This window comes from Haliotis rubra, unplaced genomic scaffold (genome assembly GCF_003918875.1).
Source record: "Haliotis rubra isolate DU_JTF1 unplaced genomic scaffold, ASM391887v1 Scf64, whole genome shotgun sequence".
Classification (NCBI taxonomy): domain Eukaryota; kingdom Metazoa; phylum Mollusca; class Gastropoda; order Lepetellida; family Haliotidae; genus Haliotis; species Haliotis rubra.
In genome coordinates this window covers 1,088,272-1,112,940 of record NW_025767346.1, presented here as the reverse complement: position 1 = coordinate 1,112,940, position 24,669 = coordinate 1,088,272, and the positions used below count along the sequence as shown (strand labels likewise).

The 24,669-nt window shown below is 42.8% G+C and overlaps 1 protein-coding gene across 1 annotated transcript in view; it reads right to left on the bottom strand.

Moving 5' to 3' along the window:
* Nucleotides 1-24,669, bottom strand: part of LOC124256799 (D(2) dopamine receptor-like) — a 515,592-nt gene that overhangs the window by 254,397 nt on the left and 236,526 nt on the right. The window contains exon 2 of the mRNA XM_046690756.1: nucleotides 16,707-16,883. The gene's annotated coding sequence lies outside the window, so the exon portion shown is untranslated. The remainder of the gene's footprint in view (nucleotides 1-16,706; nucleotides 16,884-24,669) is intronic.

The window sequence follows — 24,669 nt, the reverse complement described above, 5'->3', positions numbered from 1 at the left end:
TCGAACTCGGGCCTTCGGTGTTACGAGCGAACGCTTTAACCGTAAGGCTAGCCCCTGCCTCGGGGCAGATAACTGTTGGCTGTGTTAATAAGTGTTTGCCCGAATTCTGCCTCTATCCTACATAGGCTGCTAATTTCTTTTCATGGACGCTTTCAGTACACAGTATGTACTTAATTTTCCTCTGCTTATACCTCAATAGGAGCCAATTTTTCTCCTTGAGACGGAATTCTTACTGTCTGTGTCTTTTATTCCGCCTTCGATTGTCCCCCAAGATAAAAAACCTTGCCAGAATATTGAGACACACTGAAGGAGGGGACGAATCTGTAATTTCGAAAGAGGAAACTTTCGTCTTTGGAGATTGATTTTGGGAGGTGGCTGCAGTTTTGGTCGCGAGGGTTATGGAGTTATGAATTATCACCTGATGTTTACGAGTGAGTGAGTGAGTGAGTGAGTGAGTGAAAAGGTGGCAACTCGATCTGCATAGCAAATTGTTTGGTCATTCTTGACTGAACCATGCAATCACGTGCCTTTCCAGGCCAGGCTCATGTCAATATCGCCCCCAGTTTGGAAAAAAAACACGGTTTGGCACATAAATCAGGTTACATACATGAAGGAATACGAGCTCGGTCTCGGAAACAGTCGCTTGCCTAGTTTTTAAAAGAAGTTTCGTCACGACTCCAGTTCGAATCCCTACAACCCGTGAAGATCCGGGTTAGAACTGATCTTCAGTAAACAATGCTTGTCGTAAAAGGCGACTAACGGGATCGGGTGGTCAGACTCGCTGACTTGGTTGACACGTGCGTTAACGGGTTCTCAACAAACTTTTGAGCTGACGAGATGACACGTACCCCAGCTTCACAGGCAGTGCACTGTATGTACTTAGTAATTGCATACTTGATACTTGGGTCACCCCCAGTCATTTTCATCCTTGAAAAATTCATAGACTTTGTAAATTACTTGGTTGTATGTTATTGGGTAGGCCAATGCTCATGCTGCTGATCACTGGATTGGCTGGTCCAGACTCGATTATTTACGCTGGAATGTTGTTATATAACAAACAAACAGACAACAAAACGATTCCACACATTTTCTCACTATTTTGTGGAGGCAATTCATGCTGTCTTCCTCCATGATCTGGCACTGGCGCGGGCAATACGCTTCACCATTATTCAGTCAAATACAATACCCGAAGACCCGGGTTCGATTCCCCACATGGGTACAATATGTGAAGCCCATTTCTGGTGTCCCCCGCCGTGATATTGCTGGCATATTGCTAGAAGCGGCGCAAAACCATACTCACACACTGACTCACCCGCGCCACAGAAAGTGAGTGAAATAGTTTTACGCCGCTGTAAGGACCATCACGACCGGGGACACCAGAAAAGGGCTTCTCACGATGTGGGGAGTTCGGGTCTTCACCTGACTGGCGAACGCTGTACCCATTCAACCACTTGGTAACCCCACCGTCCTCTGCTCCACAGAGAATCTGTAGATTTAACTAATAACAGGTGAATGGCCCTTGTAATTTCGATTGAACGATCACATCATTCCATTCCATTTCTAAAATGGCTTACAACCTTTTCTACCATACATATACACCATAAGGGCCGAAAAGCTGTCCTTTGAGCCCTTGTCGAGTATTCGCCACTGAACATCTAATCCCAGCACGACTATAATCGGCTAGTTAACACGGGGGTTAAACAAAGGATCGGTTTTCTATCGCTCGTGTAATTAGATCCATTCGGCCTGAAGCACTCCATTATTTGCCTCCCCTTGGAAAAAAATCCGTCTCAGACGGAACCCAGTCGATAGTTGCGTTATGTCCACACTGAACATCCTGGCGCCCATTGTAGGGAGATGTATGGGGGTGTAAACTAGCACGAAAAATTGGTCAAGAGATCGGATCCGTAGTGTCCCCTGAATGCCAGTTTAATAATTCGACATTCATGCAATTGGAATTTGGCTCGTCTCGCGGACAAGATGCAATTTCTAATTCCTGTCGATGTTTACAAAGTTGCAGTGATCACAGCGAACTGACATAGATGGACTTTTTGATGTTTCTGGTCGCCGTGAATTGCCCAACACAGAGCCGGCGCTCCACATGAAATGCATATTGTAATCCATACACTTCTTCAATATATATAAGGGTTAGAATGTATTTGGTCGTATAAGACCAGCATAATTGAAGTCGACTGAGATTTTTTTAGGGAATACATTTCGGTTGTGTTAGATGAGAAGACGTTTGATAGATCCTTACTGCAAAGAAGACAAGAGTGTGTACAGCCTAAATGAATCAGTAGATATTACCTGTGTTTGTGTGTGCTTGTGTGTGTGTGTGTGTGTGCGAGAGAGAGAGAGAGGCAGAGACAGAGAGACAGAAAGCGAGATAGAGAGGCTATGAGAGCTAGAAGAGAGTTAGGTGTGAGAGAGACACACAGAGAGAGAGCGAGAGAGAGAGAGAGAGAGAGACACACACACAGACAGAGAGACAGACAGATAGAGACAAAGAGCGAAATAGAGAGGAAAGGGGAAGTAGACGAGACTTTGCGTGTAAGAAAGAGAGACAGCGAGAGAGAAAAGGAGGCGATGAGAGATAGAACAGACGTTCTAGGTGCATGGGGGTGTAAACATGTATGTATATACATGTATGTGTATGAGAGTGAGGCGGCTACACAGAGATGGAGAGGCGAGGAAAAATAGACGAGAGGTTGCGAGTAAAAGAGAGACAGAGAGTGAGCGCGAGATAGAAAGAGAGAGACAGAGCGAGAGAGAGGCGATGAGAGCGAAAGAGAGAGACAGAGAGACAAACAGAGAGTGAAAGAGAGAGAGCAAAAGAGAGAGAGAGAGTCTATAAGAACTAGAAGAGAAGTTGTGTGAGAAAGAGAGTGACTGAGAGTAAGAAAAAAAAAGGCGGGGGGGACAAAGGATGTGTACTGAACATTATATATTTCCTGTTCCCTATCTCATCCTGTGATTAACTTCAACTGTATTAACGTGGTGTCATTATGGGCCTGCGTAAACCCTCATTTCACGACATGCAACCATACAAGACTCCATCTGACTACACTGATTGATTACAATGGCTTTAACTGCACGGTTTGAACCCACGGTTTATAATAAAAAAATATCTGAAACTCATTGCGAAACTGTCAGTTCGGTTTATTCTGAAACACTTACATCACTAGTATTTTCCTGATATACCTGACAGCCTTGGCCATAATAACGACATTATTGTTGACAAAAAACTACACAACTCTTTTCAGTAAAACGTGAATCTGTATATTTTCGTTTCGGCTTCATCTCTGCCGGTTCAGATTACAGTATTTACCACGACATCTGTCAATCATAGGAATGAAATCGCTACTATATCCCTTCCTGTCGAGGAAATACTTCCGCATTACTTATCTCTGCTCTCTCGATGTACGAGACGAGTTCCGTTAGAATATTTGTAAACGTTTAACCTCTGAAAATATATAATTTGGATAAAGAAATTAATTTAAACCTAACAAGAGCCCAGTGAGGTGACAGTGAGTGATCGAGTGAGTGAGTGGGTTTTACGCCGCTTTTAGCAACATTCCAGCAATATCACGGCGAGGGACACCGGGAATGGGCTTCACACATTGTACCCATGTGGGGAATCGAACCCGGGTCTTCGGCGTCACGAGGGGGCGTTTTAACCACAAGGCTACCCCACCGTCCCGCGAGGTGAGAGATTCAGACCCTTAAGCTGAGGACAATGTAGACTTACATGTCTTTCATTTCGTTCTTTTGTAAGTAAGGGTTCGGCGCGGTGGGGTAGCCTTGTGGTTAAAGCGTTCGCTCGTCCTGCCGAAGGCCCGGGTTCGATTCCCCACATTGGTACAATGTGAGAAACACATTTCTGGTGTCCCCTGCCGTGATATTGCTGGAATATTGCTAAACGTGGCGTAAAACCACACTCAGTCAGGAAGGGTTGGGTGGAACGGAAAGTAAATTTGGTTGAATTCAGGGACCGTAAGACAGAAAATATTGTGCACTGATTTCGCTTATAACGAACTTGTGGATGTAACGATCCGTTAGTTTGGTACCATCGCGCTTGCTGTATATTTTAATCGACATGCATACGACGAACTATTTCTATTACGAACTAAAATAAGTGGTCCCTTTGGGTCAGTAATTTACTGTGTGTATCATTCGTAGAAAACACGAGCACGAAAAGGGTGCCGACAAACCTAGAATTCTGGTGTTGGAACCCACGATCATATGTTTGAGTGAGGGATTTTTGCTTTATGACGCTTTTAGCAATAATCCAATAATATCATGGCGGGGGACACACGATATGGGCTTCACACATTGTGCCCATGTGGGGAATCGAACTCGGGCCTTCGGTGTGACGAGCGAACCCCTTAACCATTAGGCTAAATTCCAGCAATACCACACCGGGGGCACTAGAAATGGGCTTCACACATCGTTCCTATATCGGGAATAGAACTCGAACCACCGACACGACGAGCGAACGCTCAACTGGGCTACTCAACCGTGCCCACAACTGACGTAACCATGACTACCAAAGAGTGATGCTATACACAGATGAGTGAGTGAGTGAGTTTAGTTTTTCGCCACCTTTAGCAATATTCCAGCAGTATCACTACTGGGGACACCAGAAATGGGCTTCACACATTGTACCCATATGCATTAAGTGAAACGAACCCGGGTCTTTGGCGAGACGAGCGAACGCTTTAACCACTCGGCTACCCCACGCCCTTTTACCATTTGGTGACACGAACCCGGGTCTTTGGCGAGATGAACGAACGCCTTTCCGCTGGGCTACCTAACCGCCCCTTATACACTGATGAATATCATCTTCGTGTGTTTACTGGTCTCATAAACCGCGAGGTCTGTTTCTGATAACAAATTATTCCACCACTTCGACGGTCGCGCCCTCTACAAACAGCGTAAAATAAACATAACCTGTTGCAGCGGGCGGCGTGTTATTCACGCGATTCAATCTTCAATTGTCGAACATATTTCAGCGGGTTGCAATGAAGATAAAAGACGCTGAAACAGGGAGAGGAACATTCTCCATTTGGTCCCCTTCGGCAACCGACAAAGCGTCCATGCGGTTTTGCTTAATGCACATTCGCCCGCTCAGTTTTGAGAGGTACTTCCATCCGCACTACATAACGTCGCGCGTCAGTATGGTAGTGATTTGTCTTGTCTGTGTATTCTACCGCAGCCAAGGTTTTCTCTTGTCGGTAAAACTGGCATTAATTTACTGAATATGTTGGAGGTTGGATGAGAAACGAATGGAGCATATGTAACCACGTATATTGTCTAATACTTCTTGAAGCAATGACGGCAGTTAAGTACGAAGGTGTAATTGTTTAAGTGCGAAATTATTATCAAAGGAGATGCTTCTGACAGACATCCCGTCTCCACCCTCTCCCTCCTCATCCTCCCCCCAACACACACACATGCTGCAACAACGTCGTATAAAGTGGGGTTAGGGTGATCCACGGAATATTAACAAGGATGATCATGTCTTCTGATAAACGACAGGGGGATGACGATCTATCCAGCAAAGGTCGGTACGTTAGGTCGAAGGCCATAACCAGCTTCCATCGCTGTGGTTGTAACACACTTTTTAGTGTTTTCGTATAGTTCGTGAGCATGGAAAACTGTGTCAGGTTTAGGGATGCCAGACACTCACTCACCCGATATTCCTGTCTGGTCTGATATATTTCACTCACTCACCCGAGCTCACATACTGACCTCAACCCCACCCCCAACCCACCCCATCCCATCCCACCTCACCTCACCACACCTCACCACACCTCAACTAACCTCACTCAATCACTCACTTACCTATAGTCGGGCGGTGAGGTAGCCTAAAGGTTAAAGCGTTTACTCGTCACGCTGAAGACCCGGGTTCGATTCCCCACATGGATACAATGTGTGAAGCCCATTTCTGGTGTCCCCCGTGATATTGCTGGAATATTGCTAAAAGCGGCGTAAAACTAAACTCATTCACTCATTCACTTCATGCCACAGTTTGTCATCAACACAAGACACTCAGAGCTTGACAGTCCTTGTTTTGTCCTCTAAATGCCGAACGCCGGGCACGGCAACAAAAAGTAAGACCTCTCAATGTGTTTGGTGTGAAGATCAGAGGACGGGAACGAACCACAGACCCTCGCGCAATTAGTATCAATTATATAAAGAAAAACACTTTCTCTGTAACGGAAGACTTCATAGAATAAATATACATGTATCTAGTCCCTCTTTTCTCCAATATGTTTATCTCGACTCTCAAGCCCGTAACTCGTTTCGAGTTAATGATACCTAAGGCTAAAAGTTAACGAGGTTTCACGTTTTGTTTTTGTATTCGACAAAGAAGATGTTCGGGACAAAGGAGTGGTAGGATTTGACACCACTTTTGTAGCAATATTCCAGCATTATCACACAAGGTAGCCTAACAGGTTGTACTCATCGGGACTCGAACTCGGATCTTCGACACGAGGACCGAGCGCTTTAACAATAGACTACGACCAGATTACCTATGACTCGTCCCGTCTTCTCCAGGGATACGCTCCCTCTCGGAGCCGTGATAATTGCCGTGTGAATTAATACGCCCACAGCACTCGATAAGTTCAGACTGACCCAAGGCAAAAAGATAGTATTAACCTGTTTTGATTCCCTTTTCTTTTTCTTTCGCCGTGGGTTGTCACTGCCAACGTCTCTACGATTTACGTCAGCATCTACGCCCGATGTTATCAATGCTGACAGTTGTAAGAAGTTTCGCGCTTGACTGAGTCGCCATTACGGGGTTCCATCCAACGGAGTTCTATGTCAATATTCTCATCCCTTTTTCGCCTTTGAATCAACGTTTTTCGTCATATGAATCTACTAGAAGTAACTAGTCTTTATAATCATCTGAAATCTTTGAGAAAAACACAAAAGATGAATAATTCAAAATTTAATGCAAAGTTTTTGGGTGATGTTTCATGTTTTGAAAGTGACTGAATTTTCCTTGGTGTATAAAAAGGAAAGTTTCTGTTTAACCAGTTCTATCTAGAGATCAGAAAAACAGTTCCGATATCGAAGGATTTTGTAGAATTGTACGATCTCTAATCTAGTTTTTTTGTTAATTACTTTGACAAAATTTGCATACCAGAGATCGTATGCCGCTTTTTCAAGCCTTGTCGTTTTGAAACCTTCTCGCTTATCTCAGAACAGCGTATAGATGACCGTTTGCATTTTTATCTTTTCTTAAGTGAGATTGTTTTGCTTCGCAAAGCAGGAAAGAGAGCTTCATTGAAAAACTCAAAAGCCCTCAAGCTTCAAATTAAAAACAAACCGAGCAGCCATATGATTTCGAGCAATGATTACAACACGATCGCAGCCACTGCATATCCGGGCACTTGGACGATCTCTGCACGTGAAGCACGGACTTGCTGTCACACTCATAATGTGTCGGACAGAACGAACTTTAAGCTTTCAAACCTTGAGTGAGTCTGTTTAGTTTTACGCCGCACTCAGCAATATTCCAACTATATTGCGGTCTGAACAGTCCGTTTGACACAAAGTGATACCGATGAATTGCAATCTAACACAAAAACAAATAGACATAAACGAATCAAACCAACGCGGACTGCAAAAAAAACAACAGACCAACTCTAGAAAAATATTGCATAATTTTTGTCACAAAAATAAAAAAAGTTGTTTAAGAAACTGTCATCATTTATTTGTGCGTTTTCCAAGTTGGTTACAGGGGCGCAGTGGCAACTAAAGAAACAGCGCGAAAAGCGAGATGCACGTGGATTAGTGACGTCAGAGACATGTGATTACTGCTAATTGACAAAGTGAGAGAAAATGAAAGTCTATAATTTACAAAGTCTATGATTTTTTCAAGGATGAAAATGACTGGGGGTGACCCGAGTATCAAGTATACAATTACTAAGTACATACAGTGCACTGCCTGTGCAGCTGGGGTACGTGTCATCTCGCCAGCTCAAAAGTTTGTTGAGAACCCGTTAACGCACGTGTCAACCAAGTCAGCGAGCCTGACCACCCGATCCCGTTAGTCGCCTCTTACGACAAGCATTGGTTACTGAAGATCAATTCTAACCCGGATCTTCACGGGTTCTTTCAAAACCTTGGCAACGTGCAAAATACGTCGAATGTTAATGCCTACTGACTAAGTTTAAGCAATTCAGTAAAAAAAATATATCACCGTAGGAAAATTTATGAACATAACATTATGATGCTTTTAGATTAAACATCCCTGAAACTAAAGTTCGTGGTCACTTTTACCACCAGGCTCCCCCACCGCCCTTCAAAACAATTGGAACCGCCTCCGTGGTGTAGTGGTTAGAGCGTCCGCCCGGAGAGCGGAAGATCGGGGGTTCGATCCCCGACCGCGTCATACCAAAAGACGTTAAAATATGGTACTTGTTGGTCCCTGCCTGGCACTCGGCATTAATGGGTACAACAAGGACTGGTCGGCTCTGAGTCAGTATACTGTGTCTGAGTGTGGTATTCATGCTTCACTGCGGCATGGTATCTCAGTGGGCTAGCACTATAAAACCAGCTTAAGTCTGGGCTAGTACAAGCAGGCGCACATACACACGCATGCACGTCGTCATATGAGCGAAATATTCTCAAGCACGACGATAAACCCAATTTCACCTCACCTCACCTTCAAAACAATTGGGGGCGGTGGGGTAGCCTAATGGTTAAAGCGTTCGCTCGTCACGCCGAAGACCCGGGTTCGAATCCCCACATGGGCACAATGTGTGAAGCCCATTTCTGGTGTCCCCCGTCGTGATGTTGCTGGAATATTGCTAAAAGCGGCGTAAAACCAAACTCAGTCAGTCAGTCAGTCAGTCAAAACAATTGGAAACGTTTATGACCTACATTCACCCAAAACTCGCTCAACATGACGAGGCGGTGGGGTAGCCTAGTGGTTAAAGCGTTCACGCCGAAGGCCCGGGCTCGATTTTCCACATGGGTACAATTTCTGGTGTCCCCCGTGATGTTGCTGGAATATTGCTAAAAGCGGCGTAAAATTTAACTCGCTCACTCACTCACTCACTCACTCAACATATGTGACACGGCGTGACAGAACTTCAAAACTATTGAAAGCAGCGTAAAGCCTCATTCACTCAGTCAGTCACTGAACCACTCGCTCACTCACTCACTCACCCACCCACCCAAACCCACTCACTCACTCACTCCTGAATTCATGGCAGATATGCACCCGCAGTATGAACGGGCCACAGAAGCTATATAACAGTAATAAAAATATATAACCCACCACATATATATTCGTGCCCGAACGTCACATCAATATTTCCTGCAGTCTTCGATACATTAATCTTGTATCCGCGTCTAAAGCTGAATGTCATTTCGAAAACGCCCATCCTCGTTTTTCGTAGCTGGCCATGCCTCGTTTGTTAAATAAACTTGCGTCATAATCGTAGACGAGGTTACGTTAAAAACGACGTTATATAAAGGACTAGCCTTGACATTTGAGTCTGTACAATGGTAAGTCTTCTCATTATGGTGGTGAACCTGTACAGTATTGATCCCGATTTGATAATACATGATCAGGGGATATTTATTGGGCATTCCTTTACGTGAGTGAACGTTCAGGGGTCGCAGACACGAAACGTGGAAGACTAATGGTTGACAGAATGAGCGAACTCCTCATTCCAACTCAACACCGTTTTGTCATTGTGGTCATGAATTTATTATCCGTAATTATTAATAATTCAGGCTCGCTGACTTGGTTGACACATGTCATCGTATCCTAGCAGATCGATGCTTATGCTGTTAATCACTCGATTGGTTGGTCCAGATTCGATTATTTACAGAACGCCGCTATATATTGCATTTATTGGAATATCGTTGAGTGTGCAGCGTTGAACAACAAACAAACAAACAAACAAACAAACATTCCTTGTTGAATCCCCTGAATGTTAGAAAGAGTAACAACTACAACGGCTTTGGACGTCCTTTGGTTTGACGCTTCCAGGGATCGAACTTCCTACCTTCCGTTTTCTCAAAACAGACACTCTATCCACTAGACCAAGTTGGCAATGGTTTTGACAAGCAGGTACTACTACCATGTCCACTACTTGGTGACCGCCTCCGTGGTGTAGTGGTTAGAGCGTCCGCCCGGAGAGTGGAAGGTCGCGGGTTCTATCCCCGACCGCGTCATACCAAAAGACGTTAAAATATGGTACTTGTTGGTCCCTGTCTGGCGCTCGGCATTTATGGGTACAACAAGGACTGGTCGGCTCGGAGTCAGTATACTGTGTCTGAGTGGGGTATTCATGCTTCACTGCGGCATGGTATCTCAGTGGGCTAGCACTATAAAACCAGCTTAAGTCTGGGCTAGTACAAGCAGCTGCACATACACATACACACGCATGCACGTCGTCATATGAGCGATGCGTTATCTGGAATACTGTTCAAAGCGACGATAAACCCAGCTCACAATTCACCACAGAGATTCCGCGTCAGAAGCTTCCACCCTCTGCCTTCTCTAGCTCATAACAGTCATCCCAACTGTGCTAATGCACACTGAAAAGGCATAATAAACTCTGTCGTTTCAAATAAATCAGCGAGGTCAACCGTAACGACTTGAGCTTGTTAAACAAGTCAGTCATATAAAGACGAACATTAACTTGCGCCGAGTTGCAATGAGGTTCCTGAACAAACAAAGCACTGAGACATGTTCGCGCTCAAACGCAAACACAATATGCTCTTACGCTTCACCACATCGCTTCTCGAGGAGTTCATCCTTTTTCGCCGAGGTTGCATTTATGAGGATATTTCGTCATTAAAAGACAAGAGTTTTCCCTCACTTGCTTGTTTGGAGAATAAAGGATCAATATGTTATTTTAGCGCTCGTCAGCTGATGATCAACCACGCATTCAAATAAGCACCACATGCCTAGGATAGACCCATTACTGGCTGTAATCCATACTCTATTTACATATTATGTACTTGACCTTTGTGGAAAGTCGAGGAGAATAGATTTATAGATATATAGGTCATTTAAGCATAATGCGAAAAATGCTCGGGGTATTTGATACTGACAGCAGCATCCTTGCTCTACCAGAATGGATTATCTTATAGTTATGCTTAATTAGGGCATGAATGCGAATCAATACGGCCCATATCGGGTAATTTTATAAGGATTGTAGTAAATTGTTGAACTTTGTAATGACATTATATTGTACATTTTCAGGGCGTGATTGAACATCCCCCGAGGCCCTTACCATGTATTATTGAATCACGGAACATTTGAGTATTTTAGTGTACCCATTTGAGCAAGTAATTACTGATTACTTGTCACAACAAAGGCGATGGAGTTTGCTTCATGGGGCAGGTGGACGACCTATGAGATCTCCTTGTCTTAAACCAAATGGAATCTGGGCAGCATGGCCAGTAAACAATGATGATGTTGAGGGGAGACTGTAGCCAGTGACGTCAGTTGTAGTCATATGGGGAGAGTAGGCTGAACGCTGCAGGCGTGTGTTGTATCCCGTGATGTTGACGTGAACAACGTGATTGTGATGTAATGACGTGATGGCCAGTGTGCTGATAGATGAAATGACGTTGCGATTGCTTATGTGATGTCCGATGAGATGGTGATTCGATGTCCGACGTGAGGTTCGATGAAATGACCGATGTGTTGACCGACGTGAGGATCGATGTGATGACCGACCTGAGATTCGATGAGATGACCGACGTGAGGTTCGATGAGATGAACAATGTGAAGACGATGACCGATGGGATGACCGACGATGAGATTCGATGATATGAACGATGTGATACCTGACGTCGGTCATGTAATGTGATAACTAATGTCATGACGGACTTGAGGTTCGATATGAAACCAGGTGTAGGGTTCGATGTGATGACCGATGTGATGACCGACGTGAAGATCGATGTGATAACTGATGTGATGACGGACGTGGGGTTCGATATGTAAACAGGTGTAGGGTTCGATGTAATGACCGATGTGATGACCGACGTGAAGATCGATGTGATAACTGATGTGATGTCCGACGTAATGTTGGAATTGATGAGCGTCGTGACAACTGATGTTTTGACCAACGTGATGACGAATCAGATGACGCGACACCCGACAAAAATGACCGATGTGATGACGCGATAGCCGTGCGTGAGTTCAGTTTTACGCCGCTTGTAGCAATATTCCAGCTATATCACGGCGAGGAACACAAGAAATAGGCTTCACACATTGTACCCATGTGGGGAATCAAACCCGGGTCTTCGGTCTGACGAGCGAACGCTTTAACAGCTAGGCTATCCCACCTCCCTATCGACGTGATGAAGTGATGACTGATGTGGATAACAACGTGATGACTGACCCCGAGGTGATGATTACCCAGGTTATCAAGCTATCATTTAATAAAATACAAACGATGGACAACGACTCAAATGCACTGAATACCCTCAACCAAGTGTTGTTTTATTCACCAATGTTTCACAAACACTTTTTTCATATCTTAAATCTAAACTAAAAAGCATGCGGGATTATTCTCCAGCACACTATACAAAATAGAGGACACGCTTGCAAATATACTTTGATGTATGAGAGGTTGGCTTTCTTAACTTTAAAAATATTGCACAACTCAATGCAAAATGTTAATCTTGCCTTTTAACTGAAATGCGCTTGACCTGCTGATCGATACATGTCAATACATGGCAGGCATCAAGAAACTCTCTGATCTACAGGAATAATACGTGCAGGAACATAGTGCGTGTCAGGCTAACCTCTATGACGTCAGTGACGTTTTAAATGCTACTCAGTGAGATTTTGATTCCGATCTACTTTGAACTGTTCAAAGGCCATTTGTATGGAGCGAGTAACTGCGTGAGTGAGTGAGTGAGTGAGATAGGGATCCGCCACTAGGAGGGGTTCAGTTATCTGCGTGCCACCGTGTTCTGGCAGGTAGGTTGGACCAGACAATCCAGTGATCAACAGCATGAGCATCGATCTGCGCAATTGGGAACCGATGAAATGTGTCAACCAAGACAGCGAGCCCGACCACCCGATCCCATCAGTTGCCACTTACGACAAGCATGGGTTACTGAAGACCAATTCTAAACCGGATCTTCGCGGCTCTGTTCTGGGAAAACAAGTCTCACACGTTCACCCCCTTTGTAGAACGTACGTGAATGGCTTGTCCTTTCCTATTCTTTTGATTTGGTGGATTAAACGAAACAAGAAATGTGGAGCGTTGATATCCCTACAAGACGAATCACGTCAGACAATAGACCCCAGAACCATCTAAGTCTGAGTGAGTGAGGTTAGTTTTAAGCCGCTTTTAGCAATATTCCAGCCATATCACGGCAGGGGACACCAGAAATAGGCTTCACACATTGTACCCATGTAGGGAATCGAACCCGGGTGTTCAGCGTGACGAGCCAACGCTTTAACCACTCGGCTACCCCACGCCCTTTTATCATTTATCATTTACAAAGAGGGTGTGGTATGATTAACGTGGAAAGGATGCTTGGGTTGCAATGATCAACTGCTGGTTCAAAACTGATCTCCTAAAAAACACTTACCAACGTAACCTCCTTTCAGTGTTTGGAACAGACAGAAAAGCTATGATGCTGTACCTCAGGAATAGATTTTGAGTTCATCGGAATGAATTGGCCTTCCCCAGCGACTAATGAATGGATGGTCAACTGAACTTGTGATGCATTCAGGTATTGGCCTGAGGACACGTTTCTGGTAGAGGACGAATATTTCGGGGACCATTCTTTCAGTCGTTTTTCTGTTTGCCATTCAGTCATGCTAGCGATTGCTTAACATAGAGGGAGACTATCATCCTGTACGTCCTAAGCTGACATCCACAACACCTCTTACTCACCCAACTCACATGGATGACCTCTGATTCATTGCCAATAGAGACTCCAGAGTGAAAAACAGATTGTTCTTGTCAAGTCCTTTTCCAGTGACACTGGCATGTCCTTTGGGATATAAGAGCAGCATTCCTCATCCGTGACGTGGCAAGACAGAAGGGTGGAATCAGTCAGTTTTCAAGGGGAGGAGTTATTGACCATCTCGCAGGTCAGGCGTACACGTGGATAGGGATACAGGTTTGGAAACAAACTCCCAAATGCCCAGATATAGAACAACGTTCGGGTATTCTGTTGACTTATGGAGCTGAGGGCTGAACTCCCACAGAAAAGTGGAAGCAACAGATACTGAAACTCTGTCGTCGTCTCGTGCTGTTGTCGACAGGTGGACAAACCAAGAAATTCTGAGTATTGACATCCTTGATGTCATGTCAGACAATAGGTGCCACCATCCTCGCTCTTCCATGTATCGTTTTTATTTATCAATTATACGGGAGGGCGTGGTTTGTTTTACGTTCAAGCGCCTAATGACAACCTTTTGAAGGCATTTTTGATGATCCTCTGGTGAAGCATGTCAAAACACGATGAACACAAGACATTCCACATAGTGTTCGTTAAACAAGCCAAGATCGGTCACAATCTCAATGTTGATTTTGTTGATAGTTCTGTAGACGGTACAACAATGAGTGTCAACCAAGCGAAGCGCCATATCAAATCAACAGACGCTTACTTGTCATGGGAATGCTCTCTGAACGACCACAGTACTGAGAAATGTGCAGTGTATTGAGGAAAGGTGCAGTCTTTCGTTTGGATGAAGCCGGCTGTCCTGAAAAGTGAAAGTGAAGGCTTTCTGTTTGTTGCTTAGGACCAACCACTTCCCACGTGTTACTGACAGTCGGAGATACTGCAGCAAGACAGGAAATGATGATCATGTAATAAGTAGCACATTGTCATTGGAACATGTGCGTTGGCACAAACACGGTTTCTTTGGTGACATCAAGGCTCATGACCTTATCCGATCAATGGATATGGGGGACAATGCATTTTCTACTCCATTGGAGGTATACAGCGATATTAATGTCACTATTGCAGATGGTTAGTCGCGCGGAGGTATGGTGCTATTAAGGAAAAAACGCAAACCATTGCAAAATAACACAGCATACTGTCATTGTTTACGAAGCGTAGTGATTACGATGTCATAACAAACGCACACGACTATGAATGGATTGTATATATATTGTCTAATGAAGCGTAATTATGATATTTTATTGCTGAACCAACATAAGGCTTCCTGATCAAACTGAAGTAGCATGTACTTGACTAATATTGGTAGCGTCAACATGAGCGAAGAACAACGACATGCACCTGGATAACATTTGAGCCTTGTTACAACACACAAACACGTACCACATTTGTACTCCGTTATATCGCAAGGGAAGGTCTCTCGCTCTCTCGCTCTCTCGCTCTCTCTCACTCTCTCTCCCTGCCCCTCCCACAATCTCTGTCTCTCTCTCCCTCCCTTCCTCTCTCTCTCTCTCTATCTCTCTCACACACTGTCTCTCTCTCTGCACCGTCGTGTAAGAGGTATACTTAAAACAGTTATAACATACGATATACAAAACATTCCACAAGTATAACATTTGTATCGCTTTTTAAACGTACATATAACTTTCTATAAAAAACTCAATGAAGTTCGATCCACAAATTAAAATACGATAATACTAAGCCTATTCACCAAAACCATCCCGTTAGTCTCATCTTACGACAAGCATGTGTTGCTCAAGACCAATTCTTGTTCACAATGTCGTACCATATAGAGTATGGCTAACCATTGCGTGCTTGATATCTAGTTCCCAACCCTGAGGCCCCCCAGAATTCCCTTTTCCGGGTGTTCTAAAAAGTGAACCTCTCCACGACAACGTATTGTAACACACTATACTGGTCTTGACTTAACAAGCCTGGGATTCGAATCCACACAGGACAATATAACACGAACCACATTTACTCATGAACTACTCAGACACAAATGCATGGGAAAAGAACAGCTACAGCTTGGACAATTTTCGAGAGATTCCTGGGAAATGGAAACAAAATTGAGTTATCAGATATTTGATTTTTCATATTTCATCAAGTGAAACGATCCAAAGAGGTCCGATTCCGACTTCTTAATCGGACTTAGGGTTATATATTGTACACATATACACTACAAAACACGAGAAGCTGAAACATGCTTAACCAATAATTCATACGCTGTGCAAGATGCTCATTGTTGCTTTTTAATCAACATCTTCCGCATCAGTACTAAAACACTGTCGGAATTAAGAATAGCCACCAATTACAGGAAAGCCATACGTGTGTGAAATATGGGAAGCGCTTGACTTCAAACGCATGGAGCTCATATATACCCACCGGTATACGTTCATGTTTGTTGGTGATTATGTTGACTATAAAATGAAATAGGTTCCACGCATGCCAAGCATTTATGTCCAACAGCTGTGGGTAGATCAAGTTGAACAGACTCTTAAACGCATTCTCCGTGCATCGTAAAATCACCTTGGCGTGGTGCGTTGAGTATCGAAAGGTGAAGATTTTAAAAAGCTGTAGCTATTTCGTTTCGGGTTTCTTGGGGTGAAACTGCGTTCACACTAAAGTTCGCTTGCAAACTGATTTGTTAAAAATGATTTAGCAGTGTGTGTGTGTGTGTGTGTGTGTGTGTGTGTGTGTTTGTTTGTTAAGATCGTGAAGTCTGTATACCTGTGTGGAGACGTTGTTGATAAGTGTATAAATGTAATTTGGTACAGAAGAATGAAAAGTGTACTCACCGTCAGCGAATCTCCCAACTCCCCAATACAATCTTAATCACTTCGCTTGAACAAGATCACTCGCATCCAGGTCGACAAAGGTTCATGAGCTGACGTTTTCCCGCCAAAACCGATGTCGTCTGCTCAGTGCTAACAATCAGACGACACCCCAACACGCACGCATCTCCTCCGAGAAAACTGTAAATGATCAAGATGAACAACTATTAGTTCCACTCCTCACCTAGTTTATTTAATCGATGGAACTTAGAAGCAATGACTACCAAGCAACGTCGTCCTTGCTGCTGGCGAGAGAAACTGCCCGCCTCCTGTGCACGTGCCGTAATGTTTACCATGGATGGTTCTCGACACCTTAGGGGGTCAAGCCGAGGGTTATTAGGACACTAGGAAAGAAGATAACACGATATTGAATTCTAGCGAGTGCAGATTTAGAGGGTTGATAGTTATTACGTCTGTTGACAGGAGAGGATTCACGGAGCGGGTTTCCGTTTGACAAAGGCTCAGGAGACGGGGAGACCTGAATCATATAGAAATGACGCCAGAATGGAGAGCATCCGTCACGCTAGGAATACAAACGTCGACGGCTATTTTAGATCCTTCTGGACTACCAATGTCATTGAATATTCTGAAGCGTGGCTCTCAGACAATCACTTCAGTGATTTTTGTGAAAAATACAAACACGGGCTCAAACGTGAGATTTCTTTGTAAATGCCACGGTGGCAGGAAACGCAGAGGAATAGAAGAAGTTAATGTGTTACAAATGGTAAATATAGATTAAAATGCCATTTTACAAGACACGATATTAAACACAACCCCTTGAGAGCACATAAAGGTCACATTTATTCAACGTTATGTCAACTCAACGATTTCCATTTTGCGATTTGCAATTTATGTTCTTATTCAGCTTAAAGATTTGGTTTGGTTGTTTTTTAACGCCGCAGTCAGCAATATTCCAGCAATATGACGGCGGTCGGTAAATAATCAAGTCTGGCCTAGACAACCCAGTGATCAACAGCATGAGCATCAATCTAAATTGTCAGTTGAAAGAAGTTGGGGTAGAGTTGTGGATAAAGCGTTTGCTCGTCAGGCTGACGGCTCTCGTTCGATTCCCCATATGGTACAATCGTGTGAAGCCCATTTCTGGTGTCCCCCGTCGTGATATTGCTGGAATATTTCTAAAAGGGGAATGAAACCATACACCATACTCTACAAGCCATGATCTCTTCATGCATTTTAAAGGTTCGTCAAGGGAGAATGTATTTGATCTTCGGTACCCAGAAACATCTCTCATAAACTACACATGCCATGTTAATCCTGACAAGTCCCTGTGAGCGATTTACAGATTCAGAACAATGTCCCTTTACCCAATTACATATAAGCGATGGAGACAAACCAAGGTTCTCGTATTCGGAAATAACATTAGCGGATCCTGACAGCAAGGGGAGGCAATCCTGCATAACACGTTACAGTTGGGAACGTGAGTACTTGCCTGCAACGTCTCGTTACATGTTCCCGTGTAACGGACTACGACAGTTGTGTGCCATTAAGGTTAAGTGATGGCATTCTCAGTTTCTAAAGCAATTGATTCCAGTCCATACTGTGTTTACAAACGCGTATTTCAGGCAGTAGGTGACATTAAATACCTACTTGAATATGACTTTTTTGCAACGTTCCAGACATATCCCCGTGGGGTACTACAAGCGATAGAACATTGTGTCCTTGCGTGGGAACAAACTGGAGGCTGAGAGAGTTGAAAGTGGCAAGTGGACGCGTCGCATCCACCACCAGCTTACACGATCCACACCCACCCACACCCACCGCACTCACACAGACCCTCTCTCTTATATCAACTACAGCGTTTAGTCAGAGTACAACTGTATTAAGTATATAACAAGAACACTAACAACACACAATAGTTCGTTCATAGTGTCCATCTGTCATGATTACAATAATAATACAATTGGTGGTGGTGATGATGATGATGATGATGATGATGATGATGATGATGATGACGACAACGACGACGGGGAGAAGGATTTCCATAATGATAAGAAATCTCAACGAAAACCAGGCTCTATTTTACGACTCCAACTTCAACTGAACATGTGTTCAAGAATCTCCCATATGCAATAACGTTTTAAAAAAATCTCAGAGCTGAAAGGCACTGCTACCTGTCCATCAATCAGAACATTGCCGCGATATCGCCACAGGAAAAAAATCCCAGAAATAGAAACAGAATTACGTTTAGAAAGAAAAAAAAAATTATTTGAGATATATTACTTCTCATATGTCACCCTGAGAGCACGTCAGATGGTGCACAATGAGGTCCAAAACATTTTATTGTTATAAAAGAGCTTTAAAGAGTATTACGAGGCGGTGTAAACGGACGAATTTCATGGTCAACGCTGTAGGTGGTATGCTTAATGCTAGCTGGATTACCATTGCAGCTGTAGAGCACTTCTGGATGAAGACGGTGATGAATAGGTGAAATTGATTTCTTTACCATTGGATGTTTTTTTCATCCAAACAGATTTCATTTTGGTAACTGGAACAACGGCCTTGTTTTAATACATCCTTTTTTAGCCTTCGCTAAATCAATTTCCGTACAGTGCCATGCATTATTCGGTATTTGTTACATTAATCACATTTAGCTCACACAGGAGGAGCAGGTCAAGCATCTGGACCAACTCTTCTTGGTTGTTTAGTGCAGTTTTGAATGTTTTGTCTTGCTACAGAAATACACATTCAAAGTATCAGAAATGTAATGATCGATTGAAATGTTTGAAAGATTACAGAGTAGTTTGAGCACTTAAGCAGATATTTATAAACACATTTATATATCTTGTAGTATCATCGCTATTGCGAACGTTTATAAATGTCAGCTTTACTTTCATCATTATTGCCGATGATTGTAATATCATCTTGTAGTCTCAACATTATTGTTTATGTTTCCAAACATTCTTTTTCAGTCTAATCATTTGCGCTAATGTTTGAAAATACCTTCCTGATTATCAGTTGTGCCATTTTTTAAAAACAGTCATTAATTCAAAAGAACATATTTTTGGCAGTGTTTGTCATAATTGTACCAGACAGACCATTTGCTTTGCAGTGAGTGAGTTTAGCTTTACGCCGCTTTTAGCAATATTCCAGAAATATCACTGCGGGGGGACATCAAAAATGGGCTTGACATATTGTACTGATGTGGGGAATCGAACCCGGGTCTTCGGCGTGACAATTGGACGCTTTAACCACTAGGCTACCCCACCGTCGCCATTTGTTTTTGTAAACAACCCTTATAACAAATATATAATTACTGACAATGTTTGTAAACAGTGAGTGAGTGAGTTAAGTTTTACGCCGATTTTAGCAATATTCCAGCAATATCAAGGCGGGGGACACCAGGAATGGGCTTAACACATTGCACCCATGTGGGGAATCGAACCCGGGTCTTCGGCGTGACGAGCCAACGCTTTAACCACTAGGCTACCCCACCGCCCCGTTTGTAAACAACTCTTATATACAACGATTCACTATTGTCCATATGTGTACGTATCATCTAGTCGCCTGATCATTGTTGAAGATATTTGTAAATATTTTCTGGTCTCAACGTTATTGTTAGGTTTGCACACATTCCTTTTTTAAGTGAAATCATTTGCGCCAAAGTTTGTAAATACTTTTCTTCACTCTTTCCGATGACGTGCATGTCAATGATATGATGCATGGTTATATTGATTACAGGTGAAAATTTCGCAGCCCCCTTCGTTGTATTTGTCAAAACACGTGTGGCTGAATGGATATGGTTTTACGCCGTTTTTACCACTAATTCAGCCACATGGGACGGAGAATACCCATCATCATAAGTGAGTGAGTGAGTTTTGTTTTACGCCGCTTTTAACAATATTCCAGCAATATCACGGCGGGGGGACACCAGAAATGGACTTAACACATTGTGCCCATGTGGGGAATCGAACCCGGGTTTCTGGCGTGACGAGCGAACGCCTTAACCACTAGGCTACCCAACCGCCCCCCATCATCATAAGACCCATGCAGAGACAAGACTGTCACTCTGTTGTAGAAGTGCAGTGTGACATGCAAGTAAACCATGTTTAAAGCACTTGTACACCGAGGATACCTATTCGTATCATTATATCACAGCACAAGCTGTACTGACTGACTGACTGACTGAGTTTGGTTTTACGCCGCTTTTAGCAATATTCCAACAACATCACGGCGGGGGACACCAGAAATGGGCTTCACACATTGTGCCCATGTGGGGATTCGAACCCGGGTCTTCGGCGTGACGAGCCAACGCTTTAACCATTAGGCTACCCCACCGCCCCAGCACAAGCTGTAACAGTATATACCCACCAAAGTAATGGCAGCAACCATAATCGGATTCGAACAGCAACTCGCCAACAACGTGCCCAGTCCCAAACCCTCAACCACGAGAACATTCCGTCTAATCCATTCAAGTCAAACTACAATCCCCTCAAAGAAAGGGAAAATTATACGGACACAGATATGTCAGCTGACCATGAGCATGAATTGTGGCTTGAATTGATTCAACGTGAACAGCATTGAGCTAATTCATATTAAATATCACCAAATGACACCCACATCATGGATCATCGTTGACGACTGATTCCGTTTTGTAAATGAATCTGGGAACTTACCCTGTTTTTGAACCATTTTTTTCAAGAATCATTTTGTATATTGACAATTACGTTAAGAGCATTTCGAATTTAAAGCATATCAAATTCCTTTTTACCATGATCAAATTTGACGTGCAGCCGAAGTGGATGCGACAAGGCTGCTTTCTGGGTCCGATTCGTTTTATATAATGTTCAGATCAGAACAAAATTCACAGCACATTGGGATTTGCTCTTGTAGGGACATTCGTGCAACGCAACGTCGCTCAAATAATGAAATTCGATTTGAATCGGAGGATATTGTGTTATTACGTTACGAATTGACGAATCAGGCGAACGGGAGATATTTGCAGCTCAGCTCCGTTTCCCCGCTAACAAGTTCCAATCACATTACAGGTAGCGGAAACTTGGATAAGTGCAATGTCGGCCCATCACGCCACCATTGTACCGCTTGAGCCCTTCTTCTGAAACGGGGGACTTGTGACCAGCACGGAAGGAATCAAATTTGTCAGATATTCCAGCGGCAGCTTTTCCAAAACACATGTGCTCAATTTAAAAAAAGTTGCATTTTGGACTATTGGTTAGGGTGATTGGATAAGATCAGAATGGAAACGCCTTGTTTGTTAGTACAGTTTACGAAGTCTGAGTTCATTATTATTTACAACTCTGTTATGATATTGATTTTTGGGGGTAATTTTTCACATGTTATATTTTAATCCCAGTGAGAAGGAAGACGGTAGGATTAGAGAATCGAGTCGAGTTGGATCTGACACGTTGGCATGGTTACTGCGGAGTAATCAGTATCGATGGCCATAATATACAACCCATGTATCATGTACAATATTTGGACAAGATCTGATAGCCTATTTTTTTCTAACGGAAGTGAAATTTCATTCTGGGTCAAATCTTTGCGCCTAACAGGGTTTAAGGGAAGTGATTATAGCCACAGTTTGCATGTCATTAACCTAATGAGCCAAATCAACTGTATCTCGGCGACCAGGTCCGAGGTGTTCCAAATGGTACTTATTAGCACCGAGAAGCACCGGACGTGTAACGAAGATAGCAAGAGAGCGTGAACCTTGATGCGTATCTTACCCTTCCGTCAACAAGTAAATTGGGTATCGAATCTCATAGAGGGAATTCGACTGACCGCTAAGGATGTAGGAACTACTGTTTGATATAAATGTCGAGTTTTATTACTGGGAGATATAAAAGTTGAGTTTTATCACAGGCAGATATAACAGTCACGTTTTATCACCTAATTAACCGTTTAATATTACCAAGGTGTGTTGGCCTGGCTGGAGAAGGGGATTTGTAGCATAGATGAATTCGGATTTCTGTTGATCAAAGCATATTCTTCGTCATTTCTTTAAAGACATACTTTTTCCCTCTTATTATTGCCAACTCAAAATATTTCGATCTTGTCCCGAGAAAAACATTTCTTTTGCTTTCAGTGTTGAAGCAAAATTATCGCTTTGTCGCATTTTCTTAAATTCTCATATAGTCTTCTTATTCCTGCCAGGCGAACCCCGAAGTCAATTATATCTTTATCTCTGTTTCAATGTCTCTGTTCACATTCTTTATTTGATGCAGCAGATAGCACCATTTGCCATTTACCGAAGTCCCATTTATATCTTCTTCTCTGTTTCAATATATATGTTCACATTCTTTATTTGATGCCGCAGATAGCACCATATTTGATGCCGCAGATAGCACCATTTGCCATTTACCGAAGTCCCATTTATATCTTCATCTCTGTTTCAATATATATGTTCACATTCTTTATTTGATGCCGCAGATAGCACCATTTGCCATTTACCGAAGTCCCATTTATATCTTCATCTCTGTTTCAATATATATGTTCACATTCTTTATTTGATGCAGCAGATAGCTCCATTTGCCATTTACCGAAGTCCCATTTATATCTTCATCTCTGTTTCAATATATATGTTCACATTCTTTATTTGATGCAGCAGATAGCACCATTTGCCATTTACCGAAGTCCCATTTATATCTTCATCTCTGTTTCAATATATATGTTCACATTCTTTATTTGATGCAGCAGATAGCACCATTTGCCATTTACCGAAGTCCCATTTATATCTTCTTCTCTGTTTCAATATATATGTTCACATTCTTTATTTGATGCCGCAGATAGCACCATTTGCCATTTACCGAAGTCCCATTTATATCTTCATCTCTGTTTCAATATATATGTTCACATTCTTTATTTGATGCAGCAGATACCACCATTTGCCATTTACCGAAGTCCCATTTATATCTTCATCTCTGTTTCAATATATATGTTCACATTCTTTATTTGATGCCGCAGATAGCTCCATTTGCCATTTACCGCAGTCCCATTTATATCTTCATCTCTGTTTCAATATATATGTTCACATTCTTTATTTGATGCCGCAGATAGCACCATTTGCCATTTACCGAAGTCCCATTTATATCTTCATCTCTGTTTCAATATATATGTTCACATTCTTTATTTGATGCAGCAGATAGCACCATTTGCCATTTACCGAAGTCCCATTTATATCTTCTTCTCTGTTTCAATATATATGTTCACATTCTTTATTTGATGCAGCAGATAGCACCATTTGCCATTTACCGAAGTCCCATTTATATCTTCATCTCTGTTTCAATATATATGTTCACATTCTTTATTTGATGCAGCAGATAGCACCATTTGCCATTTACCGAAGTCCCATTTATATCTTCATCCCTGTTTCAATATATATGTTCACATTCTTTATTTGATGCAGCAGATAGCACCATTTGCCATTTACCGAAGTCCCATTTATATCTTCATCTCTGTTTCAATATATATGTTCACATTCTTTATTTGATGCCGCAGATAGCACCATTTGCCATTTACCGAAGTCCCATTTATATCTTCTTCTCTGTTTCAATATATATGTTCACATTCTTTATTTGATGCCGCAGATAGCACCATTTGCCATTTACCGAAGTCCCATTTATATCTTCTTCTCTGTTTCAATATATATGTTCTAATTCTTTATTTGATGCCGCAGATAGCACCATTTGCCATTTATCGAAGTCCCATTTATATCTTCATCTCTGTTTCAATGTCTCTGTTCACATTCTTCATTTGATGCTGCAGATAGCACCAGTTAATGGTAGTTGCCTAAGGAGACGTATTTCGCTATTCGGAGTTCCCCCCCTTACACGCGCCAGGATCTAATTCCCGTAGGTTCGAAGTCTAATTATACCGCATATGTTTGTCAGCACCGTCATCGTGCTAGTTGGTTTCCGGTTTCACAAAAGTGGTAAAGGTTTAAATTCTA